This window comes from Garra rufa, chromosome 8, assembly GCF_049309525.1.
Source record: "Garra rufa chromosome 8, GarRuf1.0, whole genome shotgun sequence".
In the NCBI taxonomy this organism is placed as follows: domain Eukaryota; kingdom Metazoa; phylum Chordata; class Actinopteri; order Cypriniformes; family Cyprinidae; genus Garra; species Garra rufa.
The window spans coordinates 23556756-23584709 of record NC_133368.1 but is presented as its reverse complement, the minus strand read 5'-3'; the positions used below and the strand labels follow the sequence as shown (position 1 = coordinate 23584709).

The 27954-nt window shown below is 37.8% G+C and overlaps 1 protein-coding gene across 1 annotated transcript in view; it reads right to left on the bottom strand.

Moving 5' to 3' along the window:
• The window catches only part of tmem163a (transmembrane protein 163a), a 102071-nt gene that overhangs the window by 36169 nt on the left and 37948 nt on the right, over positions 1 to 27954 (bottom strand). The gene's annotated exons all lie outside the window — the stretch shown is intronic.

Below are 27954 nucleotides of genomic sequence, written 5' to 3'. Positions count from 1 at the left end.
CGCAATTTAACATCACTAAAGCCTTTTGATTAGACTGACCGATTTTGGTGTTGATCTGTATAAATCTCTAGGAGGAGTTTGTTGCAGAGTACAGCATGACACTTCCTGTTGCCAGCAGGTGGCGCTATGACTATAACTGAATATGGACATATAGATGTCATCAAGTCAGGAGTGTTATCACACATGTAAAGTTTGGGGCAGATCGGACATTTTATGCCTGAGTTATAACAACTTCCTTTTTCATGGCGAAGCATCGAAATTTGCCAGGCCGCCATGGACACGCCCTCCGATGAAAACTCTAGATCTTCGCAATTTAACGTCACAAAGGGCTTTAGATTAGACTCAGCAAATTTGGCGTTGATCCGTATAAATCTCTATTAGGAGTTCGTTCAAGTACGAGGCCTGAAAATGGCAAAAATGACACAAAATTTGCTGAGAAAATTAAAAATAACCGACTTCCTGTTGGGTGTCAAATTTTGCTCCAAGAGGCTTTTTTGTAGGTATTGGTGTGTTACATGTGTGTACCTATTTTCGTGCATGTACGTGAATCACAGTTGAATGCGCACACCGCGGAACGTGTAAAGGTGGCGCTGTCGAGCCATTTTGCCACACCCACTTCTGCAACCCATATCAGACGTAAATTTTCACCAGGTCTGATGTGTGTGCGAAGTTTCATGAGTTTTCGGGTATGTCTAAGCCCTCAAAAATGCGATTCATTTTGGAGAAGAATAATAATAATAATAATTAAAGCTGCAAGCAGCGATGAACGGGCCCTCGCACACGGGCTCACCGCCGACCGGTGGCTTTAGGAACACAGAAAATGGTGGGTAGTATGCTTTTTATACAGTAAAAATAGGAGAAATATGTCAAAGTCACTTAAATGTGCCAAATTTCCTGCTGCCAGCTGGTGGCGCTATGCCTATAACTGATTATTGGCATGTAGATGTGTTCAGGCCACCACTTTCATCAAACATATGAAGTTTGGTGCAGATTGACCTTGGTATGTTTGAGTTAGTGAAAGATATGATATATCCTGCTGCCAACAGGTGGCACTATGATAATATCTGAATATTGGCCTTTAGGTGTCTTCAGGCCAGGACTCTTACCAAACCTGTGAAGTTTGAGGCAGATCGGACATTTTATATCTGAGTTATAACAACTTCTATGTCCATGGCGAAACATCAAACTTTGTGACGCCGCCACAGACACGCCATTTAACGAAAACTCAAGATCTTCGCAATTTAACATCTCTAAGGCCTCTAGATCAGACTGAGCAAATATAAAGTTGATATCATTAAATCTCTAGGAGGAGTTTGCTACAGGTCATTTCCTGTTGCCAACAGGTGGCGCTGTGATTATAATAGAATATTGGCCTTCAGATTTATTCAGGCCAGGACTCTTATCGAATATGTGAAGTTTGAGGCAAATCGGACATTTTATGGCTGAGTTATAACAAGTTTTATATCCATGGCGAGACCTCGAAATTTGTCAGGCCGCCACGGACACGCCCTTCAACGAAAACTCAAGATCTTCGCAATTTAACATCACTAAAGCCTTTTGCTTAGACTGACCGATTTTGGTGTTGATCTGTATAAATCTCTAGGAGGAGTTTGTTGCAGAGTACAGCATGACACTTCCTGTTGCCAGCAGGTGGCGCTATGACTATAACTGAATATGGACATATAGATGTCATCAGGTCAGGAGTGTTATCACACATGTGAAGTTTGGGACAGATCGGACATTTTATGCCTGAGTTGTAGCAACTTCCTTTTTCATGGCGAAGCATCGAAATTTGCCAGGCCGCCACGGACACGCCCTCTGATGAAAACTCTAGATCTTCGCAATTTAACGTCACAAAGGGCTTTAGATTAAACTCAGCAAATTTGGCGTTGATCCGAATAAATCTCTAGGAGGAGTTCGTTCAAGTACGAGGCCTGAAAATGGCAAAAATGACACAAAATTTGCTGAGAAAATTAAAAATAACCGACTTCCTGTTGGGTGTCAAATTTTGCTCCAAGAGGCTTTTTTGTAGGTATTGGTGTGTTACATGTGTGTACCGATTTCCGTGCATGTACGTGAATCACAGCTGAAAGCGCACACCGCTGAACGTCTAAAGGTGGCGCTGTCGAGCCATTTTGCCACACCCATCTCTGAAACCCATATCAGACGTAAATTTTCGCCAGGTTTGATGTGTGTTCAAAGTTTCATGAGTTTTCGGGTATGTCTAAGCCCTCAAAAATGCGATTCATTTTGGAGAATAATAATAATAATAATAATAATAAACGGAGCAGATTCAATAGGGTCCTCACACCATCGGTGCTCGGGCCCTAATTAAAGCTGCAAGCAGCGATGAACGGGCCCTCGCACCAGGGCTCACCGCCGACCGGTGGCTTTAGGAAAACAGCAAACGGTGGGCAGTATGCTTTTAATACAGTAAATGTAGGAAAAATAGATCAAAGTCACTTAAATGTGCCAAACCTCCTGCTGCCAGCTGGTGGCGCTATGCCTGTAACTGATTATTGACATGTAGATGGGTTCAGGCCAGCACTTTCATCAAACATATGAAGTCTGATGCAGATTGACCTTGGTATGTTTAAGTTAGTGCAAGATATGATATATCCTGCTGTCAATAGGTGGCGCTATGATAATATCTGAATATTGGCCTTAAGATGTCTTCAGGCCAGGACTCTTATCAAACATGTGAAGTTTGAGGCAGATTGGACATTTTATGGCTGAGTTATAACAACTTCTATGTCCATGACCAAACATCAAACTTTGTCAGGCCACCACGGACATGCCCTTCAACAAAAACTCAAGATCTTCGCAATTTAACATCACTAAAGCCTTTTTATTAGACTGACCGATTTTGGTGTTGATCTGTATAAATCTCTTGGAGGAGTTTGTTGTAGAGTACAGCATGACACTTCCTGTTGCCAGCAGGTGGCGCTATGACTAGAACTGAATATGGGAATGTAGATGTCTTCAGGTCAGGAGTGTTATCACACATGTGAAGTTTGGGACAGATCGGACATTGTATGCCTGAGTTATAGAAACTTCCTTTTTCATGGGAAAACATCGAAATTTGCGAGACTGATTTGGACACGCCCTCCAATGAAAACTCTAGATCTTTGCAATTTAACGTCACAAAGTGCTTTAGATTACACTCAGCAAATTTGGCGTTAATCCGGATCAATCTCTAGGAGGAGTTCGTTCAAGTAGGAGGCCTAAAAATGGCAAAAATGACACAATTTGAGAAAATTAAAAATAACCGACTTCCTGTTGGGTGTCAAATTTTGCTCCAAGAGGCTTTTTTGTAGGTATTGGACCCTATTTTAAATAGTTACCATGTTTTATGGTCTACAAGCATTTTTAAATATTGTTTTAATAGTCTATAAGCATCTGTGAAATAATTATAAACAAATATATTAAAAAATAAATACATATTAACTTAGTTGATTTTTTGGCCTTTTTGTATTTGTTTCTCATTCTAATTAAGTGAACTGAGCAGTATAGTGTCATACTTATAAGATACTTTGTTCCATCAGTGAGTGTGTATATATGTTTTTAAATCACATAATTTTTCCTTAAAAGATAAAAAAAAATATTTTAATGCTCTTTAAGCACCTATACAAAATAATTATGTAAAATTACACTGACAGTACAGTACATATCAACTAATTCTATGGATTATTGTCATTCTTATACACTGAGAATGAGCTAAATAGCATTAGAGGTCAAACGATTCCTTATTTTATGAGGACCTCTAGTGTTCATCCCTGGTATTAGAGCTTTAATCTGACGAATTTATTTGACACTTTTAATGTTTTTGGGGCCTCTGAGCATGATAACATTTTGAAACTACACGTATTTCCTAAGAATTTCTTGTTCTTTATATGTAAAAAGTTTTGATGAGTTAGAATAATGCAATTTAAAGATATATGAAAATAACTCTTCATCTTTTTTATTGTTACTTTCATAAATCACCACATCAACACCGTTCAAGATATCCCAAAGCCGTTCACAATATAGGGAACATTTTCCCTATATTCTGATGATGATGATAAGAACATGTAATTCATGATGATAACAAAATGTTATTATTGCTTGCTTTACGTCCACCACTTCTGCTTAAATGTCATCGTTACCTATCTGTTCAATTTGTGTGTGGATATTGCTTTGCAGGTGACTCCTGTTATAAGACATCGCTTTTAAGCGCTACATAACAAAGAATCAATTTGGAAACGGTGCCCAGTTGGCACATGCATTCACAGTAACCCTCAGCCAGTTTGTATTTAAAGTTTACTGAATTGAAAGGGTTAAACTTTAAAATCAACACACAGACACATGCACACAATATATAAAATTGCCAACCAGTTTCATTTGTTAACATTAACTATATTAGTTAACATGAACAATAATTAAATAGTATTTATTAATTTTAATATTAAGCCAAAAAAAGTATTCATATATTGTTTAATGGTAAAATAGTATATTTTAACATTAGTTTATGTTCTGTGAATTAACATGAACATGAACACAGTTCATGTGGGTGTACAGCAATACACAAAGTGCTCTATAAACGCTTCTTTCTTTCAAAATATCTTTAAAAATCAAGTTGAGTATTGTAATGGGGTAATGGGTTTCACTCTCTCTCTTCCTTTCACCCCTCCCCCCTTCAGTCTCTCTTAAGTTACTGTGACTCAACTACGCACACACACAGAGACCCAGAGTGACAGCAGGTTTCTGATTTCGATTTTTAATTTTCTTTAATTCATAGAAGCTTGTAAAAAAATTATATTTACAGCACTTGCTCAGAATGATAAGATCTCTGTGTGAAAAAAAGTTGTAAAGAGTTTGGATGCTGCATTTTAACGATATAAAAAAATTACGGTTATGTTTTTTACTACATCTTTAAAAAATCACTACGTCAACACCGTTCAAGATATCACAAATCCGCTCGCAATTTAACATCTTCAGAATCTTCTCTTCATGTTAAAAAAGTTTGGTGTGAATACCTTATTGTTCTTAGAAGGAGTGTAAATTTGTTTACAGCCTGATTTTTCCAAAAATCCACATTCAAATCAAAATAGCCGGATTCCTGTTGGTCTTAGCTAATGAGTTTGATTTAGAAAGTTGTCCAGATTGATGAGAACAATATACGTACAGAGTTTGGTGACTGTAGGAAAAACTAACCCCCCAACTTTTGTCAAAAGATGGCGCTATAGAGTGCCTGCTCCACGCCCATTTATGACCTTTTGCCAGTGTCTAACTATCATTAATATTGATGTGTTTGTTGAGTTTCATGAAATTCTAAGCATGTTATCTGCCTCGAAAAGACAGGAATCTAATTTTAAAGTTTGACGCGTTGCCATGGCAACAGTATTTGATTTATCATCGATCCCTTTACATATTCTCATCGGCCGTGTTTTGACATTATTTTGATGAAGTTTGAAGATAATCAAGTAAAATTAAGAGGCTGATTTCAAAGGATATTGAAAATGACACGCTTCCTGCTGCCAGTTGGTGGCGCTATAACTTTGACTCATAATAGTCACATTTATGGAATCGGCATCATACAACGACCAAACTGGTGAAGTTTCATAAGAATCAGGCAATGTATGCAACAGTAATTAGACACTTCCTGTTTCTCATTTCTCGCCATAACTTTGTCGCCTTGCCACGGCCAAACCGTTCGAGATATCAAAAATCCCCTCGCAATTTAGCGTCCCCAATGTCTTGAGATCATGCTGACCGAGTTTGGTGACAATCCTATCGAAACCCTGGGAGGAGTACGTTAAATTCCAGAGCATGCGCTTTTTAAACAGCCCTAAATATCTCACTTCCTGTTGCGTGGAGCCTATGACATAGAGTACAAAAGTTGTTTGGCTCAGTGAGATCTATATGTGTACCGAGTTTCATATCAGTATGTGCAAGTATGTGTGCGCAGTACATCAAGTTTTCAAACTGTGTTCCAGGGGGCGCTGTAGAGGCCCTGAACCACGCCCGGGTCCCAGCCTCTGTGGCGTCCTGATGGCCGCAGATTCCGACGTGTGTGCAAATTTTCAAGAGTTTTTGAGTATGTTAAGGCCCCCAAAAGTGCCCGGAAGGTTTAAAAAAAAAAAAATAAGAACCCTTAGAAGAACAATAGGGCCTTCGCCCTTTTGGGCTCGGGCCCTAATAATAATAAACGAAGCAGATCCAATAGGGTCCTCACACCATCGGTGCTCGGGCCCTAATAAACGAAGCAGATCCAATAGGGTCCTCACACCATCGGTGCTCGGGCCCTAATAATAATAATAATAATAATTAAAGCTGCAAGCAGCGATGAACGGGCCCTCGCACCAGGGCTCACCGCCGCCCGGTGGCTTCAGGAACACAGCTAATGGTGGGCAGTATGCTTTTAATACAGTAAATTTAGGAGAAATATGTCAAAGTCACTTAAAAGTGCCAAATTTCCTGCTGCCAGCTGGTGGCGCTATGCCTATAACTGATTATTGGCATTTAGATGTGTTCAGGCCAGCACTTTTATCAAACATATGAAGTTTGGTGCAGATTGGCCTTGGTATGTTTGAGTTAGTGAAAGATATGATATATCCTGCTGCCAACAGGTGGCGCTATGATAATATCTGAATATTGTCCTTTAGGTATCTTCAGGCCAGGACTCTTACCAAACCTGTGTAGTTTGAGGCAGATCGGACATTTTATGGCTGAGTTATAACAACTTCTATGTCCATGGCGAAACATCAAACTTTGTCACGCCGCCACAGACACGCCCTTTAACGAAAACTCAAGATCTTCGCAATTTAACATCTCTAAGGCCTCTAGATCAGAATGACCAAATATAATGTTGATATCATTAAATCTCTAGGAGGAGTTTGATACAAGTCATTTCCTGTTGCCAACAGGTGGCGCTGTGATTATAATAGAATATTGGCCTTCAGATGTGTTCAGGCCAGGACTCTTATCGAATATGTGAAGTTTGAGGCAAATCGGACATTTTATGGCTGAGTTATAACAAGTTTTATATCCATGGCGAGACCTCGAAATTTGTCAGGCTGCCACGGACACGCCCTTTACCGAAAACTCAAGATCTTCACAATTTGACATCGCTAAGGCCTTTATATTAGACTGACCAATTTTGGTATTGATCTGTATAAATCTCTAGGAGGAGTTGGTTGAAGAGTACAGCATGACACTTCCTGTTGCCTGCAGGTGGCGCTATGACTATAACTGAATATGGGCATGTAGATGTCTTCAGGTCAGGAGTGTTATCACACATGTGAAGTTTGGGGCAGATCGGACATTTTATGGCTAAGTTATAGCAACTTCCTTTTTCATGGCGAAACATCGAAATTTGCGAGGCCGCCACGGACACGCCCTCCGATGAAAACTCTAGATCTTCACAATTTAACGTCACAAAGGGCTTTAGATTAGACTCACCAAATTTGCTGTTGATCGGAATAAATCTCTAGGAGGAGTTCGTTCAAGTACGACGCCTGAAAATGGCAAAAATGACACAAATTTTGTTGAGAATATTAATATTAACCGACTTCCTGTTGGGTTCCGGATTTTGCTCCAAGAGGCTTTTTTGTAGGTATTGGTGTGTTACATGTGTGTACCGATTTCCGTGCATGTACGTGAATCACAGCTGAAAGCGCACACCGCTGAACATCTAAAGGTGGCGCTGTCGAGCCATTTTGCCACACCCACTTCTGAAACCCATATCAGACGTAAATTTTCGCCAGGTTTGATGTGTGTGCAAAGTTTTGTGAGTTTTCGGGCATGTTTAGGTCCTCTAAAATGCGATTCATTTTGGAGAAGAATAATAATAATAATAATAATAATAATAATTAAAGCTGCAAGCAGCGATGGTAGGGCCCTCGCACTCGGGCTCACTGCCGATCGGTGGCGAATGGTGGGCACTATGCTATTAACACAGTAAATGTAGGAGGAATATGTCAAAGTCATTGATATGTGCCAATCTTCCTGCTGCCAGCTGGTGGCGCTATGCCTATAACTGAATATTGGCATGCAGATGTGTTCAGGCCGGCGCTTTTATCAAACATATGAAGTTTGGTGAAGATTGAACATGGCATGCTTGAGTGTAAGTCATGACATATCCTGCTACCAACAGGTGGCGCTATTACGAAATATTGGCTTTTAGATGTCTTCAGGCCAGGACTGTTGGCAATCATGTCAAGTTTGGTGCAAATTGTACATTGCATTCTTAAGTTAGTGCAAAACAAGTAATTTGCTGTTGCCAGCTGGTGGCGCTATGACTATAACTAAATATTGGCATGTAAATGTATTCAGGCCAGGACTCTTATCAAACATATTAAGTTTGGGGCTGATTGGACATTGCATGCCTGAGTTACAGTAACTTCCTGTTTCATTGCATTAAGAGTATGCTTTAGCACTTAGCTAAATGTTGCTAACATGTTTCTAGCATGTTGCTACCCTATTTAACACTTGTTGATATTTTTAAAATGTTGCTGGGCATCCACATCGGTATTAAACATGTGACTTTCTGTTGCCAGCAGGTGGCACTATGACTATAACTGAATATAGGCATGGGCTTGTGTTCAGACCAGGACTCTTATCAAACATATTAAGCTTGGGTCAGATTGGACATTGTATGCATGAGTTACACTTATTTTTCTTTGTATTAATATCATGCTTTAGCTCTTAGCTAAGTGTTGCTAGCATGTTTTAACATGATTCTAACATGATGCTAGCCTATTTAAAACTTGCTAAAGCTTTTTAATATGTTGCTAGGAGTCCGTAACACCATTAAACATCACTTCCTGTTGTCAGCAGGTGGCGCTGTGACTATAACTGAATATGGGCATGTATATATCTTCAGGCCAGGAGTCTTATCAAACATGTGAAGTTTGGGGCTGATTGGACATTGCATGCCTGAGTTACAGTTCCTGTTTTATGTCTTTAACAACATGCTTTAGCACTAAGTAAGTGTTGCTAGCATGTTTGAGTACGTTTTGAACTAGTTTAGCACTCAATGGCTTTTTTAGTGTGTTGCTAATAGTGTGTCACAGTGTTAAACATGTCACTTCCTGTTGACAGTAGGTGGCGCTATAACTATAACTGAATATTGGCATGTAGACATCTTCAGGTCACGACTGTTATCAAACATGTGAAGTTTGGGGCTGATTGGACATTGCATGCCTGAGTTACAGTAACTTCCTGTTTCATTGCATTAAGAGCATGCTTTAGCACTTAGCTAAATGTTGCTAACATGTTATAGCATGTTTCTAGCATGTTTCTACCCTTTTTAACAGTTGTTGAATTTTTTTTAAAATGTTGCTAGTCATCCACAACAGTATTAAACATATGGCTTCCTGTTACCAGCTGGTGGCGCTATGACTATAACTGAATACAGGCATGGGCGTGTGTTTAGGCCAGGATTCTTATCAAACATGTTAAGTTTGGGGCTGATTGGACATGGTATGTCTGAGTTAGAGTAACTTCCTGTTTTATTGTATTATTAGCATGCTTTAGCATATTAGCTAAGTGTTGCTAGCATGCTTTATTATTTTTGTAGCATGTTGAATATTAAGTTTGGGTCAGATTCAACAGTATATACATGAGTTACAGCAATTTCCTTTTGTATTTGTATTAATAGCATGCTTTAGCTCTTAGCTAAGTGTTGCTAGCATGTTTTAGCATGTTTGTAGCATGTTGCTAGCCTATTTACGACTTGTTAACGCTTTTCAATATGTTGCTAAGAGTCCGTAACAGTGTTAAACATGTCATTTCCTGTTGTCAGCAGGTGGCGCTATGACTATAACTGAATTTGGGCACTGACATGTGTTCAGGACCGGACTGTCATCAAACATGTGAAGTTTGAGGCAGATCGGACATCGTATGCCTGAGTTATAGCAACTTCCTTTTTCATGGCGAAACATCAAAGTTTGTCAGGCCGCCACGGACACGCCCATCGATGAAAACTCTAAAGCTTCGCAATTTAACATCGCAAAGGCCTTATGATGATACTCAGCAAATTTGAAGATGATCGGATAAAAACTGTAGGAGGAGTTCGTTAAAGTACGAGGCCTGAAAATGGCAAAAACTGCACAAAAATCGTACAGGAAATTCAATATAACGGACTTCCTGTTGGGTTTCGGATGTTGCACCAGGAGACTTTTTTGTAGGTATTGGTGTGTTACACATGTGTACCGAGTTTCGTACATGTACGTGAAACGTAGCTCGAGGCGCACTCCGTTGAAATTTTATAGGTGGCGCTATCGAGCCATTTTGCCACACCCACTTTTGAAAACCATATCAGATGTAAATTTTCGCCAGGTCTGATGCGTGTGCAAAGTTTCGTGAGTTTTCGGGCATGTTTAGGCCCTCAAAAAGACTTTTCATTTTGGAGAAGAAGAAGAAGAATAATAATAAACGGAGCAATTCCAATAGGGTCCTCGCACTGTAGTGCTCGGGCCCTAATAATAATAATAATAATAAACGGAGCAGATTCAATAGGGTCCTCACACCATCGGTGCTCGGGCCCTAATAATAATAATAATAATAAACGGAGCAGATTCAATAGGGTCCTCACACCATCGGTGCTCGGGCCCTAATTAAAGCTGCAAGCAGCGATGACCGGGCCCTCGCCGACTGTGCAGTCGCCATCCCGATAGCATCAGGAAAACGGTGCCCAGTTGGCACATGCATTCACAGTAACCCTTTGGACTAACCCTAACTGTCTCTCCTCCTGTCTGACTCTTTCTCTTACCACCCATCCCCCCTCCTTACACTCAGCCACTTACCACACAAACACACACATAGAGTGCAGAGCAGAGTGAGATCAGATATGTTTTTTTTATTTTCTTTCATTCGTGGAGTTTTGTATACTTATGAAATGCACTGTATTTGATCAGAATGAATAGTTATTTGTATGAAAAAAAGTTTCAAAGAGTTAGGATGCTGCACTTTAAATATATAATAAATCATTGAAAATTGAAAATGAAATTCTAAGCACGCTATCTGCCTCAAAAACACAGGAAACAAATATTTGAATGTATTTTTTATTTTTATTTATTTGCCATGGCAACAGCATTTGATGCATCAGGGACGCCTTTACAGACTCTCATCGGCCGTGTTTTTACATTATTCTGATGAAGTTTGAAGAAAATCGAGTACAAATAAATTGTTCATTGTTCGTTCGTGTTTGTAAGTTCATTAACCATTGTTAACAAAAGAGACCCTATTTTAAATAGTTACCATGTTTTATGATCTACAACCATTTTTAAATATTATTTTAATGATCTATAAGCATCTGTGAAATAATTATAAACAAATATATTAAAAATAAATACATATTAACTTGGTTGATGTATTTGTTTCTCATTCTAATTAAGTGAACTGAGCAGTATAGTGTCATACTTATAAGATTTTTTGTTCTATCAGTGAGAGTCTATATATGTATATAAATCATATAATTTTTCCTTAAAAGATTAAAAAAAGATTTTAATGCTCTTTAAGCAACTATACAAAACAATTATGTACACTGACAGTACAGTATATATCAACTGATTCTATGGATTATTGTCATTCCTATACACTGACAATGAGCTAAATAGCATTAGAGGTCAAACGATTCCTTATCTTATGAGGACCTCTAGTGTTCATCCCTGGTATTAGAGCTTTAATCTGACAAATTTATATGACACTTTTAATGTTTTTGGGGCCTCTGAGCATGATAACATTTTGAAACTACACGTATTTCCTAAGAATTTCTTGTTTTTTATATGTAAAAAGTTTTGATGAGTTAGAATAATGCAATTTAAAGATATATGAAAATAACTCTTCATCTTTTTTATTGTTACTTTCATAAATCACCACATCAACACCGTTCAAGATGTCCCAAAGCCGTTCACAATTTAACATCTTCAGTATCTTGGCATCATGTTGACAAAGTTTGATGTGAACTGTCTGATTCTGCTATGAGTGATATGAATTTATTCACAGCTTTATTTAAAAACACAGGAAACAAATGTTAAAGTTTGACATGTTGCCATGGCAACAGCATTTGATGTATCAAGGACCCCTTCACAGATTCTCATCGGCCGTGTTTTGATATTATTCTGATGAAGTTTGAAGCAAATTGAGTAAAATTAAGAGGTTGATTTAAAAGCGTTTTGCAAGCAACACACTTCCTGCTGCCAGTTGGTGGCGCTATAACTTTGACTCATAATAGTCACATCTCTGTGATCGGTATCATACGACGAACAAACTGCTTAAGTTTGGTCAAAATCAGATAAAGTGTGTCAAAATTATTAGACATTTCCTGTTTCTCATTTCTCGCCATAATTTGTCGCCCTGCCACGGCCAAACCGTTCGAGATACCAAAAATCCCCTGGCAATTTTGCATTCCCAATATCTTGAGATCATGCTGACCGAGTTTGGTGGCCATCGGTGGAAAGGTCTAGGAGGAGTATTTCAAATTCCACAGCTTGATTTTTCCAAAAATCCATATTTAAATAAAAATAGTTGACTTCCTGTTGGTCGTAGCTAATGGGTGTAAATTAGAAAGTTGTCCGGCTTGATGAGTCCAATATATGTACCGAATTTGGTGACTGTAGGACAAAGTAATCCCCCAACTTTTGTCAAAAGGTGGCGCTATGGAGCGCCTGCTCCACACCCATTTATGGGCTTTTATTAGTGTTTAACTGTCATTAATACAGATGTGTGTGTTGAGTTTCATGAAATTCTAAGCATTTTAAGTGGCTCAAAAACACAAAAAGCTAAAGTTAAAGTTTGACACGTTGCCATGGCAACATGATAAAAGTTATCGATAATGCAATTCACAGATTCTCATTGGCCGTGTTTCAACATTATTGAGAAGATGCTATAAAGCTATAACCTCTAATATTTAAGTATTATAATGTATGATATTTGTTGTTATGAATATTCATTGGATGATATAATACATTATATTATACGTTTTTTTATAATGCATTATGCGTTCATTATAATGCCTTAGAAATACCCTTATAATAGGGGCTTCATAGAAAGTGTTACCAAATCAGTGAGAGACAAACAAAACATTTAATAATTTTTCATTAAAAAAAAAAAGATTTTTAATGCTTTTAGTGTTTATTTTAAAATTAGGTAAAAGTATTGTGACAGTACAGTACATAACAACTGCGAATGAATCTATGCATTCGTTTATTTGTTTTACATTGAGAATGAGAAGAATAGGATTAGAGGTAAAAATATTCCTTATCATTCGAGGACCTCTGGTGTTCATCCCTCGTATTACAGTCTTCATTTCTCTCTCACATCTGGATAATTTTAATGTTTTTGGGGCCTCTGAGCATGATAAAATTTTGATACCAAGCGTATTTTCTAAGAATGATTTGTTCTTCAGATATACAAAGTTTTGAAGAGTTGGTATTAGGCACTTTAAAGATATATGAAAATGAATGCTACTTTTTTTTACTGTGACTTTAAAAAATCACCACATCAACACCGTTCAAGATATACCAAATCCGTTCACAATTTAGCATTTTGAGTATATTCTTATCATGTTGACAAAGTTTGGTGTGAACTTCTTGTTTCTGCTTTGTTTAGTATGATTTTATTTACAGCCTGATTTTTCCAAAAATCCACATTCAAATAAAAATAGCCAACTTCCTGTTTATTATAGCTAATGAGTGTTAATTAGAAAGTTGTCCGGATTGATGAGAACAATATACGTACCAAGTTTGGTGACTGTAGGCAAAACTAAACCCCCAACTTTTGTCAAAAGGTGGCGCTAAAGAGTGCCTCCTCCATGCCCATTCATGGGCTTTTATCAGTGTCTAAATATCATTAATACAGATGTGTGTGTTGAGTTTCATGGAATTCTAAGTATTTATAGTGGCTCGAAAACACAAAAAACTAAAGTTAAAGTTTGACACGTTGCCATGGCAACATGATAAAAGTTATCGATAATGCCCTTCACAGATTCTCTTCGGCCGTGTTTCAACATTATTGGGATGAAGTTTGAAGCAAATTGAGTAAAATTAAGAGGCTGATTTAAAAGCATTTAGAAAACGTTGCGCTTTCTGCTGCCAGTTGGTGGCGCTATAACTTTTACTCATAATAGTCATATCTCTGTGATTGGCATCATACGATGAACAAACTGTTGAAGTTTGGTCGAAATCAGACAAAGTGTGTTAAAGTTATTAGACACTTCCTGTTTCTCATTTCTCGCCATAATTTTGTCGCCCCGCCACGGCCAAACCGTTCGAGATATCAAAAATCCCCTGGCAATTTTGCGTCTCCAATGTCTTGAGATCATGTTGACCGAGTTTGGTGGCCATCGGTGGAAAGGCCTAAGAGGAGTATTTCAAATTCCATTGCATGCGCTTTTTAGACATCCCTGAATAGCTGACTTCCTGTTAGGCGAAGCACTGACTTTGAGCATGAACGCTGTTCAGCCCGATGAGGTCTATATGTGTATGAATTTTGATAACTGTAGGTCATCCGGTGTGTGCTCCAGAGTCCCTGAAAAGTCGCAATTTTTAACGTGATGCCACGCCCCCCCCAGGTGGCCCCCCCATGTTAACGTTTGTCCGGCCCTGATGGCCGCAGGTTCCAATGTGTGTGCAAAGTTTCAAGAGTTTTCGTGTATGTTAAGGGCCCCAAAATGACCCAAAACATTGATGAAATAATAATAATAATAATAATTAAAGCTGCAAGCAGCGATGAACGGGCCCTCGCACCCGGGCTCACCGCCGACCGGTGGCTTTAGGAAAATAGCAAACGGTGGGCATTATGCTTTTAAAATAGTAAATGTAGGAAAAATAGATCAAAGTCACTTAAATGTGCCAAACCTCCTGCTGCCAGCTGGTGGCGCTATGCCTGTAACTGATTATTGGCATGTAGATGTGTTCAGGCCAGCACTTTCATCAAACATATGAAGTCTGGTGCAGATTGACCTTGGTATGTTTAAGTTAGTGCAAGATATGATATATCCTGCTGTCAATAGGTGGCGCTATGATAATATCTGAATATTGGCCTTAAGATGTCTTCAGGCCAGGACTCTTATCAAACATGTGAAGTTTGAGGCAGATTGGACATTTTATGGCTTTATATTATATTTTATGGAGTTATAACAACTTCTATGTCCATGACCAAACATCAAACTTTGTCAGGCCACCACGGACATGCCCTTCAACGAAAACTCAAGATCTTCGCAATTTAACATCACTAAAGCCTTTTTATTAGACTGACCGATTTTAGTGTTGATCTGTATAAATCTCTTGGAGGAGTTTGTTGTAGAGTACAGCATGACACTTCCTGTTGCCAGCAGGTGGCGCTATGACTATAACTGAATATGGGAATGTAGATGTCTTCAGGTCAGGAGTGTTATCACACATGTGAAGTTTGGGACAGATCGGACATTGTATGCCTGAGTTATAGAAACTTCCTTTTTCATGGCGAAACATCGAAATTTGCGAGACCGCTATGGACACGCCCTCCAATGAAAACTCTAGATCTTTGCAATTTAACGTCACAAAGTGCTTTAGATTACACTCAGCAAATTTGGCGTTAATGCGGATAAATCTCTAGGAGGAGTTCGTTCAAGTACGAGGCCTGAAAATGGCAAAAATGACAAAATTTGCTGAGAAAAAAACAACCGACTTCCTGTTGGGTGTCAAATTTTGCTCCAAGAGGCTTTTTTGTAGGTATTGGACCCTATTTTAAATAGTTACCATGTTTTATGGTCTACAAGCATTTTTAAATATTATTTTAATAGTCTATAAGCATCTGTGAAATAATTATAAACAAATATATTGAAAATAAATACATATTAACTTAGTTGACTTTTTGGCCTTTTTGTATTTGTTTCTCATTCTAATTAAGTGAACTGAGCAGTATAGTGTCATACTTATAAGATACTTTGTTCTATCAGTGAGAGTGTATATATGTATTTAAATCACATAATTTTTCCTTAAAAGATAAAAAAAATATTTTAATGCTCTTTAAGCACCTATACAAAATAATTATGTAAAATTACACTGACAGTACAGTACATATCAACTGATTCTATGGATTATTGTCATTCTTATACACTGACAATGAGCTAAATAGCATTAGAGGTCAAACGATTCCTTATCTTATGAGGACCTCTAGTGTTCATCCCTGGTATTAGAGCTTTAATCTGACGAATTTATTTGACACTTTTAATGTTTTTGGGGCCTCTGAGCATGATAACATTTTGAAACTACACGTATTTCCTAAGAATTTCTTGTTCTTTATATGTAAAAAGTTTTGATGAGTAAGAATAATGCAATTTAAAGATATATGAAAATAACTCTTCATCTTTTTTATTGTTACTTTCATAAATCACCACATCAACACCGTTCAAGATATCCCAAAGCCGTTCACAATATAGGGAACATTTTCCCTATATTCTGAGGATGATGATAAGAACATGTAATTCATGATGATAACAAAATGTTATTATTGCTTGCTTTACGTCCACCACTTTTGCTTAAATGTCATCGTTACCTATCTGTTCCATTTGTGTGTGGACATTGCTTTGCAGGTGACTCCTGTTATAAGACATCACTCTTAAGCGCTACATAACTAAGAATCAATTAGGAAAACGGTGCCCAGTTGGCACATGCATTCACAGTAACCCTCTGCCAGTTTGGATTTAAAGTTTACAGAAATGAAAGGGTTACATTTTTAAATCAACACACAGACAAATACACACTAAATATACAACTTTACCATCCAGTTTCATTTGTTAACATTGTTAACATGAACAATAATAAAAAGCATTTATTAATGTTAATTAATATTAACCTAAAAAAGTACTCATATATTGTTTAAAGGTAAATTAGTATCTTTTAACATAGTGTATGTACTGTGAATTAACATGAACATGAACACAGTTCATGTGGGTATACAACAATAAACAATAAAGTGCTCAATAAACACTTCATTCTTTCAAAATATCTTTAAAAATCAAGTTGGGTATTGTAATGGGGCGATATATAAATATAACTCATCTTAAAATGGTACAATTTTCAGATGTTTTGAACAGATAACAGCAAAGTTTGTTTTGTTGTCAAAGTTTGTCTTGAAATTGTTAGTGTTTTTTTTTATTGAATCAAAAATTTTAATTATGAAAATAAATGTCTATCAATGAAGATAAATCGCTCATGCTAAAAAGCTGTATTTTTCTTAATCTTTTGCTATGTGACTGAATAGGACAAGTTCATGGTACAGTTCAGTAAAAAATAAATAAAAAACAACAACTGCAATATACAAAGAATGAAAGAGTTCGTGACCCTTTATATTTTCTCAAAGATCAGACTCTCAAAGTTCAGACTTATTTATGCAGATTAAACTACAGCAATGTGCATCTCCTCAAAGATGGTCTTAAGCAAAACAGCATGTTCCACTGGTCTCTCTCCCTTTCACCCCTCCCCCTTCAGTCACTCTTAGTTTCAACACAGACTGTCAGCCCAGTGACAACAGTTTACTGATTTCTTTTTTTAATTTTCTTTAATTCATAGAAGCTTGAATAACTATGATATTACCAGCACTTGCTCATAATGATTAGATCTCTGTGTGAAAAAAGTTTTAAAGAGTTTGGATGCTGCACTTTAAAGATATAAAAAATTAGGGTTATGTTTTTTAAAAAATCACCACGTCAACACCGTTCAAGATATCCCAAATCCGCTCGCAATTTAACATCTTCAGAATATTCTCTTCATGTTAAAAAAGTTTGGTGTGAATACCTTGTTATTCTTAGAAGGAGTGTGAATTTGTTTACAGCCTGATTTTTCCAAAAATCCACATTCAAATCAAAATAGCCGGCTTCCTGTTGGCCTTAGCTAATGAGTTTGATTTAGAAAGTTGTCCAGATTGATGAGAACAATATATGTACAGAGTTTGGTGACTGTAGGAAAAACTAACCCCCCAACTTTTGTCAAAAGATGGCGCTATAGAGTGCCTGCTCCACGCCCATTTATGACCTTTTGCCAGTGTCTAACTATCATTAATATTGATGTGTGTGTTGAGTTTCATGAAATTCTAAGCATGTTATCTGCTTCGAAAAGACAGGAATCTAATTTTAAAGTTTAACACGTTGCCATGGCAACAGCATTTGATTTATCATCGTACCCTTTACATATTCTTATCGGCCGTGTTTTGACATTATTTTGATGAAGTTTGAAGAAAATCAAGTAAAATTAAGAGGCTGATTTCAACGCATTTTGAAAATGACACGCTTCCTGCTACCAGTTGGTGGCGCTATAACTTTGACTCATAATAGTCACATTTATGGAATCGGCATCATACAACGAACAATCTGGTGAAGTTTCATCAGAATCAGGCAATGTGTGCAACAGTTATTAGACACTTCCTGTTTCTCATTTCTCGCCATAAATTTGTCGCCTTGCCACGGCCAAACCGTTCGAGATATCAAAAATCCCCTCGCAATTTAGCGTCCCCAATGTCTTGAGATCAGGCTGACCGAGTTTGGTGACAATCGTATGGAAATCCTGGGAGGAGTACGTTAAATTCCAGAGCATGCGCTTTTTAAACAGCCCTAAATATCTCACTTCCTGTTGCGTTAAGAAAATGACATAGAGTACAAAAGTTGTTCAGCTCAATGAGTTCTATATGTGTACCGAGTTTCATATGTGTACGTTCAAGTATGTGTGCTATATGGCCCTAAAAATTCCAGGGGGCGCTGTAGAGTCCCCTTGCCACGCCCCGGTACCAGCCTCTGTGACGTCCTGATGGCCGCATATTCCGACATGTGTGCAAATTTTCAAGAGTTTTTGAGCATGTTAAGACCCCCTTAAGTGCCCGGAAGGTTAACAAAAAAAAAAAAAAAAAAAAATAAGAATCCTTAGGAAAACAATAGGGCCTTCGCCCTTTTGGGCTCGGGCCCTAATAATAATCCTTAGAAAAACAATAGGGCCTTCGCCCTTTTGGGCTCGGGCCCTAATTAAAGCTGCAAGCAGCGTTGACCGGGCCCTCGCCGTCTGGCAGTCGCCATCCCGATAGCATCAGGAAAACGGTGCCCAGTTGGCACATGCATTCACAATAACCCTTTGGACTAACCCTAACTGTCTCTCCTCCTGTCTGACTCTTTCTCTTACCACCCATCCCACCTCCTTACACTCAGCCACTTACCACACAAACACACACATAGAGTGCAGAGCAGAGTGAGATCAGATTTGTTTTTTAATTTTCTTTCATTCGTGGAGTTTTGTATAATTATGAAATGAACTGTGTTTAATCAGAATGAATAGTTATTTGTATGAAAAAAGTTTCAAAGAGTTAGGATGCTGCACTTTAAATAAATAATAAATCATTGAAAATTGAAAATGGAAAAAAAAATTCTAGGCACGCTATCTGCCTCAAAAACACAGGAAACAAATATTTGAATGTATTTTGTATTTTTATTTATTTGCCATGGCAACAGCATTTGATGCATCAGGGACGCCTTTACAGACTCTCATCGGCCGTGTTTTTACATCATTCTGATGAAGTTTGAAGAAAATCGAGTACAAATATATTGTTCGTTGTTCGTTCAGGTGTTAGTTCATCAACCAATGTTAACAAAAGAGACCCTATTTTAAATAGTTACCATGTTTTATGATCTACATCCATTTTTAAATATTATTTTAATGATCTATAAGCATCTGTGAAATAATTATAAACAAATATATTAAAAATAAATACATATTAACTTAGTTGATGTATTTGTTTCTCATTCTAATTAAGTGAACTGAGCAGTATAGTGTCATACTTATAAGATTTTTTATTCTATCAGTGAGATTGTATATATGTATATAAATCATATAATTTTTCCTTAAAAGATTAAAAAAAGATTTTAATGCTCTTTAAGCACCTATACAAAATAATTATGTAAAAGTACACTGACAGTACAGTCTATATCAACTGATTCTATGGATTATTTTCATTCTTATACACTGAGAATGAGCTAAATAGCATTAGAGGTCAAACGATTCCTTATCTTATGAGGACCTCTAGTGTTCATCCCTGGTATTAGAGCTTTAATCTGACAAATTTATGTGACACTTTTAATGTTTTTGGGGCCTCTGAGCACGATAACATTTTGAAACTACACGTATTTCCTAAGAATTTCTTGTTCTTTATATGTAAAAAGTTTTGATGAGTTAGAATAATGCAATTTAAAGATATATGAAAATAACTCTTCATCTTTTTTATTGTTACTTTCATAAATCACCACATCAACACCGTTCAAGATATCCCAAAGCCATTCACAATATAGGGAACATTTTCCCTATATTCTGATGATGATGATGATAAGAACATGTAATTCATGATGATAACAAAATGTTATTATTGCTTGCTTTACGTCCACCACTTCTGCTTAAATGTCATCGTTACCTATCTGTACAATTTGTGTGTGGATATTGCTTTGCAGGTGACTCCTGTTATAAGACATCACTTTTAAGCGCTACATAACTAAGAAAGAATCAATTAGGAAAACGGTGCCCAGTTGGCACATGCATTCACAGTAACCCTCAGTCAGTTGGATTTAAAGTTTACTGAATTGAAAGGGTTAAACTTTAAAATCAACACACAGACACATACACACAATATATAAAATTGCCAACCAGTTTCATTTGTTAACATTAACTATATTAGTTAACATGAACAATAATTAAATAGTATTTATTAATGTTAATTAATATTAAGCTAAAAAAAGTATCCATATATTGTTTAATGGTAAAATAGTATATTTTAACATTAGTTTATGTACTGTGAATTAACATGAACATGAACACAGTTCATGTGGGTGTACAGCAATACACAAAGTGCTCTATAAACGCTTCTTTCTTTCAAAATATCTTTAAAAATCAAGTTGAGTATTGTAATGGGGCGATATATATATATATAACTGATCCTAAAATGGTAAAATTTTCAGATGTTTTGAACAGATAACAGCAAAGTTTGTTTTGTTGACAAAGTTTGTCTTGAAACTGTTAATTAAAATGTTATATTCAATAAATAACACTATGAAAATAAATGTCTATCAATGAAGATAAACCGCTCATGCTAAAAAGTTGTATTTTTCTTAATCTTTTGCTATGTGACTGAATAGGACAAGTTCATGGTACAGTTCAGTAAAAAATAAATAAAAAACAACAACTGCAAAATACGAACAATGAAAGACTTAGTGACCCTTTATATTTTCTCAAAATATCAGACTCTCAAAGATCAAACATATTTATGTAACATCAATGTGCATTTTTTCCTCAAAGATGGTCTTTAGCAAGACAGCATGTTCTACTCTCTCTCCCTCTCTCCCTTTCACCCCTCCCCCTTCAGTCTCTCTTCAGTCACTTAATGGTGACTGAACACAGACACTCAAGGCAGAGTGACAGCAGGCTTCTGATTTCTTTTTTTAATTTTCTTTAATTCGTAGAAGCTTGAATTAAATTGATATTTACAGCACTTGCTCAGAATGATAAGATCTCTGTGTGAAAAAAGTTTTAAATAGTTAAGATGCTGCACTTTAAAGATATAGAAAATGACGGTTATACATCTTTAAAAAATCACCACGTCAACACCGTTCAAGATATCCCAAAACCGCTCGCAATTTAACATCTTCAGAATCTTCTCTCCATGTTAAAAAAGTTTGGTGTGAACAGCTTGTTCTTCTTAGGAGGAGTATAAATTTGTTTACAGCCTGATTTTTCCAAAAATCCACATTCAAATCAAAATAGCCGGCTTCCTGTTGGTGTTAGCTAATTAGTTTAATTTAGAAAGTTGTCCAGATTGATGAGAACAATATATGTACAGAGTTTGGTGACTGTAGGAAAAACTAACCCCCCAACTTTTGTCAAAAGATGGCGCTATAGAGTGCCTGCTCCACGCCCATTTATGACCTTTTGCCAGTGTCTAACTATCATTAATATTGATGTGTGTGTTGAGTTTCATGAAATTCTAAGCATGTTATCTGCCTCGAAAAGACAGGAATCTAATTTTAAAGTTTGAGACGTTGCCATGGCAACAGTATTTGATTTATCATCGACCCCTTTACATATTCTTATCGGCCGTGTTTTGACATGATTTTAATGAAGTTTAAAGAAAATCAAGTAAAATTAAGAGGCTGATTTCAAAGCATTTTGAAAATGACACGCTTCCTGCTGCCAGTTGGTGGCGCTATAACTTTGACTCATAATAGTCACCTTTATGGAATCGGCATCATACAACGAACAATCTGGTGAAGTTTCATCAGAATCAGGCAATGTGTGCAACAGTTATTAGACACTTCCTGTTTCTCATTTCTCGCCATAACTTTGTCGCCTTGCCACAGCCAAACCGTTCGAGATATCAAAAATCCCCTCGCAATTTAGCGTCCCCAATGTCTTGAGATCATGCTGACCGAGTTTGGTGACAATCGTATGGAAATCCTGGGAGGAGTACGTTAAATTCCAGAGCATGCGCTTTTTATACAGCCCTAAATATCTCACTTCCTGTTGCATTGAGAAAATGACATAGAGTACAAAAGTTGTTCAGCTCAATGAGTACTATATGTGTACCGAGTTTCATATGTGTACGTTCAAGTATGTGTGCTATATGGCCCTCAAAATTCCAGGGGGCGCTGTAGAGTCCCCTTGCCACGCCCAGGTACCAGCCTCTGTGGCGTCCTGATGGCCGCAGATTCCGACATGTGTGCAAATTTTCAAGAGTTTTTGAGTATGTTAAGACCCCCTTAAGTGCCCGGAAGGTTAACAAAAAATAAAAAAATAAAAAAAAATTAAAGCTGCAAGCAGCGTTGACCGGGCCCTCGCCGTCTGGCAGTTGCCATCACGATAGCATCAGGAAAACGGTGCCCAGTTGGCACATGCATTCACAATATCCCTTTGGACTAACCCTAACTGTCTCTCCTCCTGTCTGACTCTTTCTCTTACCACCCATCCCACCTCCTTACACTCAGCCACTTACCACACAAACACACACATAGAGTGCAGAGCAGAGTGAGATCAGATTTGTTTTTTAATTTTCTTTCATTCGTGGAGTTTTGTATAATTATGAAATGAACTGTGTTTAATCAGAATGAATAGTTATTTGTATGAAAAAAGTTTCAAAGAGTTAGGATGCTGCACTTTAAATATATAATAAATCATTGAAAATTGAAAATGGAAAATAAAATTCTAGGCACGCTATCTGCCTCAAAAACACAGGAAACAAATATTTGAATGTATTTTGTATTTTTATTTATTTGCCATGGCAACAGCATTTGATGCATCAGGGACGCCTTTACAGACTCTCCTCGGCCGTGTTTTTACATCATTCTGATGAAGTTTGAAGAAAATCGAGTACAAATATATTGTTCGTTGTTCGTTCGTGTGTTAGTTCATTAACCAATGTTAACAAAAGAGACCCTATTTTAAATAGTTACCATGTTTTATGATCTACATCCATTTTTAAATATTATTTTAATGATCTATAAGCATCTGTGAAATAATTATAAACAAATATATTAAAAATAAATACATATTAACTTAGTTGATGTATTTGTTTCTCATTCTAATTAAGTGAACTGAGCAGTATAGTGTCATACTTATAAGATTTTTTATTCTATCAGTGAGATTGTATATATGTATATAAATCATATAATTTTTCCTTAAAAGATTAAAAAAAGATTTAAATGCTCTTTAAGCACCTATACAAAATAATTATGTAAAAGTACACTGACAGTACAGTCTATATCAACTGATTCTATGGATTATTTTCATTCTTATACACTGAGAATGAGCTAAATAGCATTAGAGGTCAAACGATTCCTTATCTTATGAGGACCTCTAGTGTTCATCCCTGGTATTAGAGCTTTAATCTGACAAATTTATGTGACACTTTTAATGTTTTTGGGGCCTCTGAGCATGATAACATTTTGAAACTACACGTATTTCCTAAGAATTTCTTGTTCTTTATATGTAAAAAGTTTTGATGAGTTAGAATAATGCAATTTAAAGATATATGAAAATAACTCTTCATCTTTTTTATTGTTACTTTCATAAATCACCACATCAACACCGTTCAAGATGTCCCAAAGCCGTTCACAATTTAACATCTTCAGTATCTTGGCATCATGTTGACAAAGTTTGGTGTGAACTGTCTGATTCTGCTATGAGTGATATGAATTTATTCACAGCTATATTTAAAAACACAGGAAACAAATGTTAAAGTTTGACATGTTGCCATGGCAACAGCATTTGATGTATCAAGGACCCCTTCACAGATTCTCATCGGCCATGTTTTGATATTATTCTGATGAAGTTTGAAGCAAATTGAGTAAAATTAAGAGGTTGATTTAAAAGCGTTTTGCAAGCAACACACTTCCTGCTGCCAGTTGGTGGCGCTATAACTTTGACTCATAATAGTCACATCTCTGTGATCGGTATCATACGACGAACAAACTGCTTAAGTTTGGTCAAAATCAGATAAAGTGTGTCAAAATTATTAGACATTTCCTGTTTCTCATTTCTCGCCATAATTTGTCGCCCTGCCAAGGCCAAACCGTTCGAGATACCAAAAATCCCCTGGCAATTTTGTGTCCCCAATATCTGTAGATCATACTGACCGAGTTTGGTGGCCATCGGTGGAAAGGTCTAGGAGGAGTATTTCAAATTCCACAGCTTGATTTTTCCAAAAATCCATATTTAAATAAAAATAGCTGACTTCCTGTTGGTCGTAGCTAATGGGTGTAAATTAGAAAGTTGTCCGGCTTGATGAGTCCAATATATGTACCGAGTTTGGTGACTGTAGGACAAAGTAACCCCCCAACTTTTGTCAAAAGGTGGCGCTATGGAGCGCCTGCTCCACGCCCATTTATGGGCTTTTATCAGTGTTTAACTGTCATTAATACAGATGTGTGTGTTGAGTTTCATGAAATTCTAAGCATTTTAAGTGGCTCAAAAACACAAAAAACTAAAGTTAAAGTTTGACACGTTGCCATGGCAACATGATAAAAGTTATGGATAACGCCCTTCACAGATTCTTATCGGTCGTGTTTTGACATTATTGGGATGAAGTTTGAAGCAAATTGAGTAAAATTAAGAGGCTGAGTTTAAAGCGTTTCAAAAACGTCACGCTTTCTGCTGCCAGTTGGTGGCGCTATAACTTTGACTCATAATAGTCCCATCTCTGTGATCGGCATCAGACGATGAACAAACTGCTGAAGTTTGGTCAAAATCAGACAAAGTATGTCAAAGTTATTAGGCACTTCCTGTTTCTCATTTCTCGCCATAAATTTGTCGCCCCGTCACGGTCAAACCGTTCGAGATATCAAAAATCCCCTGGCAATTTTGCGTCCCCAATGTCTTGAGATCATGCTGACCGAGTTTGGTGGCCATCGGTGGAAAGGCCTAGTAGGAGTATTTCAAATTCCATTGCATGCACTTTTTAGACATCCCTGAATAGCCGACTTCCTGTTTGGCGAAGCACGGACTATGAGTGTGAAATTTGTTCGGCCCGATGAGGTCTATATGTGTATGAATTTTGGTGACTGTAGGTCAACCGTTGTGCGCTCCAGAGCCCTTCAAAAGTCGCAATTTTTAACGCTGTGCCACGCCCCCCCCAGGTGACCCCCCCATGTCAAAGTCTGTCCGGCCCTGATGGCCGCAGGTTCCAATGTGTGTGCAAAGTTTCAAGAGTTTTCGTGTATGTTAAGGCCCCCGAAATCCCCCAAAACATTGAAAAAAAAATAATAATAATAATAATAATAATCCTTAGAAAAACAATAGGGCCTTCGCCCTTTTGGGCTCGGGCCCTAAAAATAAGAATCCTTAGAAGAACAATAGGGCCTTCGCCCTTTTGGGCTCGGGCCCTAATAATAATAAACGAAGCAGATCCAATAGGGTCCTCACACCATCGGTGCTCGGGCCCTAATTATATTTCAAAATTGTAAGCCATTAATGAAATTAACGAAAACGTTTACTTACTTGCAAAATCACTTTTTCCAAATTATTTTAAATATCCATGAAGGAAAAGAATGTCACTGACTGACGACGGTTTCAGTACCGAACGTCTCTCCTCCAAAATCCGACCACAAAGGCTGAAAGCTCTCTCGGAAAGTGCACTCGTGGCCGGGATGCAGAGGACATATCTTGCAAGGTTGCTCAGGGCAGGGAACTGGGAACGATGTGAATTCCACCATTGCAAAACTTTTTGTTGACTTGGTAGTTCAAGTTTCATGGTCCTGTACTCCTGAATCTGAACATCTAGTGATTTTGATCCACATGATTCTTCATCATCTTCCCAATCTGAAAATTTATGGAGAACAGTAGGCCTTTTGGCAGGTGTTGGCTCGACATCTTCATCATGTGTATCAAACTTTAAATCTTCGATCATCTCCTTGACTCCCTGTATTACCTCCTGTCGCCCTCTTTCATCTCATTTTCAAACTTCGCAGATTTGGTGTCAGAAAGGTTGCTATTTTATAAAGCATGTGAACCGAATGTTGAGAAGTACTGTCCATTGACAGTAATTCTTTCAGCCTTGTCACACAAACGGTTGCGATTTCAGAGAGCAAAGGGTCTTTTGTGGCTGATATACAGTGCTCAATTAATCACACAGACCACGGAAGAACCAGTGAGGCGCTTGGAGCTGTTTTGTCGGTTTCCAAGTCGTCAGTTGCTTCTTTGAAGGGTTTTAGGAATGATACTAGTAACCTAAGAGTGCTGACGCTGATGCGTCCGACCTTGTCATAATTATTGCTCTCAGTCAGCACAGATGCGATGTCTTCGTACTGTTCCAAAACAGAATTTAGCATGTCAAAATTAGAGTTCCACCGCGTCTCTACAGATTGTTTCAGTGACTTTTTTAGCTTGCCCTGCTGTCCTGAGTGTTTGAAATATGTGACCAGCTTTTTTACATCAGTTAGAAGGCCAGCGATCTCTGGAGATATTTCCATTATGCTAGGACCAAACGCACTGGACAGAGTCACGTTTAGTATGTGCGCTGTGCAGTTTAGCCTTGTGTATCCTCGTAAGGCACTGATCATCTTTCTGCCCATTTCTGTCGCATCAATGCCAAACACTCTGAGATTCTGCAATAGGTGCCTTCGAATGTTTTCACCTGTCTTTGAGGTGCTTGGGTCAAAAGGGGCAGCAAAAAGCACCCTTGAATGTAGCTCAGATTGCTCATTAACGTAATGGATGGTTGCAGACAAAAAGGACGTTTTACGATACGTTTCTGTCCATATGTCTGCTGTAACAGCGCATCCGAACTTCGATATTGTTGCAGTGATTTCGTCCACAACATGTCTACGCAGACTCTGAGCCCTCATTTCAACATTTCTTGACACCGTTGTTGGGTGTGGTAGTATCTCACTGACATCGAACTTTCCTATTTTTGCTGCTGTGTCGACCAAATGTTGGGCAGCTGTGTGAAGCCTTTTCCGGAGACAGAATCATAGGGTCGGATGTCTTGGCAAACAAATTCAACACATTTCTCTGTGGTCTCCTTTTTCACCTGCTCTGGCAACGGCCTAGACTTAGTAAATGCCAGTTTGGTTTGCCCCTTTGTAATGAGGCATGAGTGCCGCCTTAAACCTGAGGTTCCAGTCTTGTGACTGCAAAACGGCAAAACTTTTAGGCATTTATCGCAACGCGCAAAGGGTAATTTTTTTCCATCTGCGTCTATGACACCCAAAAGACCCCCATACATCAGACTTGCCCGACGTGGGTTTCTTAACAGTAAACTGACCATTTTCTAGTCCAAGCTGAACGTCCTTCAAGGACAGCGCATCCACACTTTGCTCTGCCATCCTCTGTACAGCCCGCTCTGATGACCGTTATGCAAATCCTGCGTGCACAGACCTTGCCAATAAAATGCGACGCAGTCCATGCGTGCAGCGCGTGCATAACAGTCATGAGCGCAGGCCTTACAGGTGCTCGATAAGAATGAGTAAAACAC